Genomic DNA, 6808 nt, shown 5'->3' on the forward strand with positions numbered 1-6808 from the left:
ATCCTTCACTAAAACGTAGAGTGAACCATAAGCTTAAGGATCCAACACAGTTTTCAGGAAAGAAAATAATTCAGGGACAGAAAAGGTCCTGAAGTCCTAACACATCCGGACATACTGCGGCCACACGAGACAGCGGACGCTCTGGATAAAAGTCACTTTCTTGACTCCCTGCTTTTACTTCTTTTTGTTGAGTGCCTACTTCTCCGTTAAAAACAAACAAAAAATGCAATTGCTGGTTGTTTATGGCTGTATTCGCAGATATGAGCCTAATGGCATTTATTCATTCAGTAAGACTATAGCATATTTATTGAGCCCTTGTCTATGATGCAGGTTTCTAGAGACTGGGGTTACAGCGGCGAACACGGCGGAAAAAACGCCACCCCTTTGTGAAGCTAAATTCCAGTGAGGCGGTGACAATAAATGAATAAATGAGCAACATTCAGATATTGATTAGTGCTCAGAAGGAACTAAAGTAGGAGGATGTGATAGTGACTAGGAAGGAGGCACTGTGATGGCAGCCAGTGGGGAAAGAGGCTACCAGGCAAAGGACAGAGCAAGTGCAGAGGTAGGAATGAGCTTGGTAGGTTTGAGGGAGAAATTTCACAAAACATCAGCATCAGACAAGGCCACTCTGTGACTATGATGGATCAAGACAATAAGATCATTCTGTAATCATTTCTGAACATAGACGAAACATGAACATTACCCAAGCCAAAAAGATCAGCAAACATTTCTCTAGCCTGGCAAATATGAGTGACTACACTTCTTACCAATTAGTTTTAGCCTCAGTCCAGTAGATAATACTCAGTCCTTCTAGATAATACTTACTAAAATACCCAATTATAGAATGACTCCTACCTCCCTACAGCTTCCAATCCAGAGCAAAGTCTCTTTTCCTTGAACCCTTCACTAAATCACCTAACACAAGACCAAATTTCTAACACCCTCTTACTGAGATGCCCCATGGTTCTCCATGGTGTGCATTCTCCCTTACTGAAACAAGTAATAAACCCAACTTATACAACTACAGTTGTGTTCCTAGTGGTCTTTGACTGGAGGGCATTGACAATAATCAAGTCCAAGATGCCTATTAGATATCCAGTGGTAATGTCAAGTAAACAGATGAATATATTGGTCTGGAATGGGGTCTAGATGGAGACATGACTTTGGCAGTTATGATTCTATTTTTGCAACTTAAAACCTTGGGACTAGATGAGATTATCTAAGCAAAGATTGTAGATAGAGAACTGGGCTATGAGAACCTCCAACATTTCAAAGTTGGGCAGAGGAGGAAGACGAGCAAGAGACAGAAGGAGCAAGCTGTGAGGTAAGAAGGTCATGTCACGAAAAGAAAGTTTTACAATTGAAGGAGGGTGGTCAACTATAGCAAATGCTGCGTGAAAGTCAGGTGGTGAGGACACAGAATAAAATAGTACCTTCGCTATTTTTCCTTCACAGGATGTTTGTTCTACCTCTAGGTCTGTGTGTGTTTCTTGTTTTTATCTTTCGTTTCTATCTATGCATCCTCCAAGGTCAGTGAAAGTTCCGTTTCTCTGGATATCCAAGCCTAGGATCTGGCCCTTCCCTAATTCATGGTTAACTTCTTATAGACCAACTACAAGTAATTTGGTCACATGCTGTTTTGTTTTCTAATTAACTGTATTGAACAGTTCAGTTCATTATTAAATATACTGTCACATTTTCTGAGCTACACTGCTCTTCTGTGCATTTCATGTTCTAACTAGACTCTAATCTTATGGAGAAGGACCTTGTCTTTTAAGGATTTCTTTATTCTTCATAGCACTTAGTTCAGTGCTAGCCGTAGAGTAGGTGTTTTATTAATGTTTAGCATCTTTTTTTGCACTGGCCAACACATACTGAGTTTTTGATCCTATCTAGTTGAACTCATTTTTTTAGGAAAGGGAGTTAGTTTATCCAGTAGGTTATTTTCTCTTTCCGTTACTTCCAAAGGAGATAGTTAAGGATTACCAAGAAGGGGAAACAGAGTTGAGAACAGAGACTTAAAAGAGACAGAGGCAGAAACCAATTGGTGTAAGAATCTGAAGGTAGTCTTATTTCAAAGGAATGAGAAAGCTCTGCAATGATTTTAGACAATTGATATCAGAACAGGGCTGTATTAGATCCTTCTATGGTTCCAAACTATGTCAGAGAAAAAATAATGAATATGTAAAATAAGAGTTTTGAATTCTTCATCTTCAAAGGTAAGAGATAGGGAATAGAAAGGGGAAAGTAGAAAAGGAGGAGAAAGTGGAAGTAGAAAAGGGAATTAACACGTGAAAATACAGACCGTTGTGCTCACTTTAATCTTATTGTTCTAGATGTTTTGTGGGGAAGGGAAAAAGTTGATGGAGGAAGGGATGGGGTCCTTCAAATGGGAAGAGGACAGAGGTTGGTGGGTCTTGTCTGCTAGAAGGAGAGGTGGAAAACTTGAGTGGAGAAATGGCTAGGCAGTACTTACAGGAAGACTGGCTCCCAGGCCTGGCAAGATGACCATCCCCGTTGGCACAGGACAGGGACCCACTGGGCTGGACAATGGGTATCTCATCACTAATAAGTGGCCTCTTTAGTGCTTTGGTGCTGCATGAGACACTTCCCTGGACCTTTGTATGATCTTGGCAGGGCTTAGAGAGGTAGGGAGTGAATTTTCTACCATCTTATTAGAATGATAGCTTAGAGATAAGTTAAATTGGATTCAGACAAATAAATGAGGCATTGTTTTGAACAGCTGAGTTGGAAGTTGGACTTGCTTACAGGTTCGCACAACAGTAGATGAATCAGGACTTATAATACTACTCCTTATGTCATAAAGCCTGTGCATTTTCCATTGAAGGAGTAAGTGAGTGAGAGGGACAATTAGCCATTCTCTTTCTTTTTTCTTCTCCCCAAAGCCCCTGTGCATGGTTGTCTATCCTAGTTATAAGTCCTCCTAGTTCTTCTACATGAGCTACCACCACAGCATGGCCACTGACAGATGAGTAGTGTGGTTCCATGACTGGAAAACGAACCTGGGCCACAAGATGGAGAGCAGGGAACTTTACCCACTAGATCATCAGCGCTGGTTCAACAATTAGCCATTCTCTGCCTGGGCTGGGGCCTGTGGTACCATATGACCCCAAGTCCTCCTATATTTATCCAATTGTGTTAAAAATCCTTAACTTGTCCTGAAGCAGTTGTCAGCAGAACTCTTCTCATCCTTCTACCCCTTAATCTCTTAGCACTCTCTCAAAACCTTTTACTCCTGATTGCTAAGTAGAGCAGAAATTTTCATTTGCCAAAGAATTACTTAGTGCTGTCTTCCTAGGTGGCTAAGAGTGAATTTTACAGTGTCAGAATCACACGGTCTGGGTAAAGAAATAAACATTGTTAGGATAAGTTATTAACTAAGAGTTAGCAAGAGAAACCACAGACCTGTTGTTGCCAGTGAGATTGTGGATCTGTGCTGCAGCAAAGGTTATCCTGCCCTCCTGTTGTTCTCGTTTCTTATAGGCAACACATGAGAACAATCTTATTAGTGAGGTTCAAACTACTCGGATACCAGGCAGTCTGTGTTTAGATGCCAAGTGGCTATAGAAAACTCGTCTGGGGAAAACCAGGCGCCCAGCAAGTGGAGACCTTGGAGGCTGTGGAAATTTTGGCTTGCATGCAGCCTCTCCCTCTGGGCAAAGTGAGGAGTCCCTGGTCGGTCCCTTGTACAGTCTGTGCAGAATAAGTTCCCAGCACAACTTTCAAATAGTTCTGTTCATCTCTCTTTCCATGAAGGTACCCGTGGAAGAAAGGAAGGAAGGAAGGAAAGAAGGAAGGAAGGAATGCCTAGTGTACAACAAAAAGGAAAAGTTATTGGAAGTCTTATCTCCTCTCTGCTTTTTTTCCTTTACCTCCACTGTTAAGCTGAGGCACTCTGTTAGAAACTCCTCAGTTAGACAGCCTAGGATAAAGATAAAGCAAATACATTGCTTTTGAATATGAAGGGACATGTTCTCTTAGGGCAATTGCTAGAGAGTGAATGTTTATGTTCCCCTGAATTCACATGTTGATGTTGAAATCTAACCCCCAATGCCGCGGTATTAGGAGATGGGGCTTTGGGGAGGTAATTAGGTCATGAGCATGGAGCCTCATGAATGGGATTAGTGCTCTTATGAAAGAGACCTCAGAGAGTCACCTCACCCCTGCTGCCAGGTGAGAACACAGCAGGAAGACTGCTGTCTATGAACTAGGAAGAATGTTCTCACCAGAAACCCAATCTGTCTGGGCCTTAATCTTGGACTTTCCAGCTTCCAGAACTGAGAGAAATAAATATTATTTAAGCCAGCCAGTCAAGGGTATCTTTGTTATAGCGGTCTGAATGGACTAAGACAGAAATAGTTGTGTAAATAAAATAAACCCCATGTTATGAAATAAAATCCTAGAAAGTCATTGTAAAATATACATAGAACAAAACACTTAGGGTTTCGTAGGGGGAAAAGTTTATTTGAAAAATAAAATGATAAGTTATTGAAAAGTCAAAGAGCTATTCCTGAGTCAATTCTGAAACGGCAGTGAAACATCAAGGAATTTTGGAAAACACAAAGGTCCACGACTGAACTGAAGTTTTTTCTCAGTTAGTAATGTAGGAGGGAGAAATAACTGCCTTGCAGGATTGTTATAACCAGGTTGAATAAGAAAATATTTAAAGCGTCTGGTAGAGCTTATAGAAGACACCTAACATTTTAATTTTATTCATTCGATAAATACTTTCTCACACTTGCTTTGCCTAGCAATAGAATAGATCTGTTACATGGAGATGACTAAGAAGAGGACTCCTCCCTCAGGTGGCTTCAAGTCTACCTAGGGGTTGAAGTGGACAGGTTCCATCTTCATCCTTTGCAACCCAGCTTTAAACATATCTTTCTCAGAGAAGCCTCACCAACTGAATAGGTTAGGTCCCCAGGTGCACACTTCCATAGCATTCTGTTTTCCTTCTTTCAGCACATTTTATTATAATTACTTGTTAATGTCAATCTTTCTCATTAGACTTGTTATCTCTGTTAGAATATGGAGGAGACCTGTCTTGAACATGCACGCTGAGGCTGGATTGCCGGGTGCCCATGGGCAAGTTACTTAACCTCTCTGGGATTCAACTGCTTCATTTATGTAATGGCACTAATAAGAGTATCTACTTCACAGAGTTGTTGCTCAGGTTAATAAATTAATACATGCATATCGTTTAGAATAGTACCTGGCACATGGTGAACTCTATGTGAGTATTAGCCGGGATGAAACAATGATAATGAGATTCCCTGGCACAGCACTTGACATCTATTAAGTAGGTCAGTAAATATTTGCCAAATGTTATTGAATTTGTCAAATAAATGAATCAGTAAGATGGAATAAGTGCACAGGACAGGGAGTTATTAACTCTGAGTCAGAGAACTTTTTCTGGGGAAATTAAAGTCCAAGTTGGGTTATGAAGAATTAATAGGAGTTTACCAGGTGAATAGGGGACGGAAAAGGCATACTCTTAAGCATTCTAAGGGGACTGAAACAGACAAATATGTTCAAGGAACTGTTAGTTATTTGGTATTACTTCAGCACAGATAGAGAAAGATTGGTAGGAGATGAGCTGGAGAGTAGACAGGGACCTCATCACGAACATTTTTGTGTGTTATTTTCAAAATGAAGGCAATAGAGTGTTCTAAAGGGTATTAAATGGGAGAGGGAGAGAAATAAACTTGATCATTTATTAAGATCACTTTGGGGAGAGTGTTGAAAATAAACTATAGGAGGAAGAGGTTATAAGATGGATGAGCTACTTAGTAAATGTTTAGAGAGCAGGCAAGAGCAAGAACTTGAAATGGATGACCTGAAATGGTCTCTTTTTTGAAAAAGCTTCTGTTTTTTGAGTTTACTCCTATGTGAGGCTTTACACTGCGTACAAGGTATTTCTATTTTTCTGTGTTTATTTCTTCTTGAGAGATGTTGAAAGGAGAGCAAGCATCTAGTTTGCTTATGAACTGAAAGATTTACAAGAAAGCAAAAGCAGCAACCCTGTTCTCATTGCTGACATGACCACAAGGATGCTGCTTCTGGTGTTGCCAGACGTGCTCTCCTCTGCAAGAGAATAATAATAACTAGGTCAGCGATTCTAATGAGGAGATGGAGCAGATTAGCCAATGAAAAATACATTCCTTCTTCTGATGTAGCCACTTTTAGAGAAGGTGGATTGGTGAGCAGTGGATCACTTTTAGGAGTAGGAGTTGGGGAGGGGACAGCCTGAACCCTGGACACGGGAGGAGATTCCTATGTGTATCCCGCTTGTGTGGGTGATGGATTGAGACTTGATTCTGCCTTTTTTGACTTCTCTCTGAAGATGAGAGTCAGTAACAGTCAAAATTGTGGTCCAAGAAGGGTCCCTAATATGGCACTTGCCTCCAGACACGTCTCTCCTGTGAGAAAACACCCAAAACAGGAGAATATGCTGCTCTGGGATCAATGGTGGGTATGAACAAACAGAACAGATATTACCTGTATACAACAAGAGTCTGGCAGCTGGCGATAGGACTTTTTTTTTTGGCCTGCTTCTCCTTGAATTAATAGGTCTGTTTGTTTTTAAGAACCTGATGGATAGTTGAGAGAGAATTGGGATAAATGGTTCCAACCCCAACTCTTTTCCTCAGAGTCCAGCTGTAGTTGAGGTAGGTAGATAATATTTAAGCTTAGTCTTGGATTAGAATAGTGAGAGAAATGGGTATTTACAGGTAAAAGAACACAGTATTGGCATTGAGGGACATAAATTCTAGTGACCAAACTG

Source organism: Equus caballus, chromosome 5 (assembly GCF_041296265.1).
Source record: "Equus caballus isolate H_3958 breed thoroughbred chromosome 5, TB-T2T, whole genome shotgun sequence".
Lineage (NCBI taxonomy): Eukaryota > Metazoa > Chordata > Mammalia > Perissodactyla > Equidae > Equus > Equus caballus.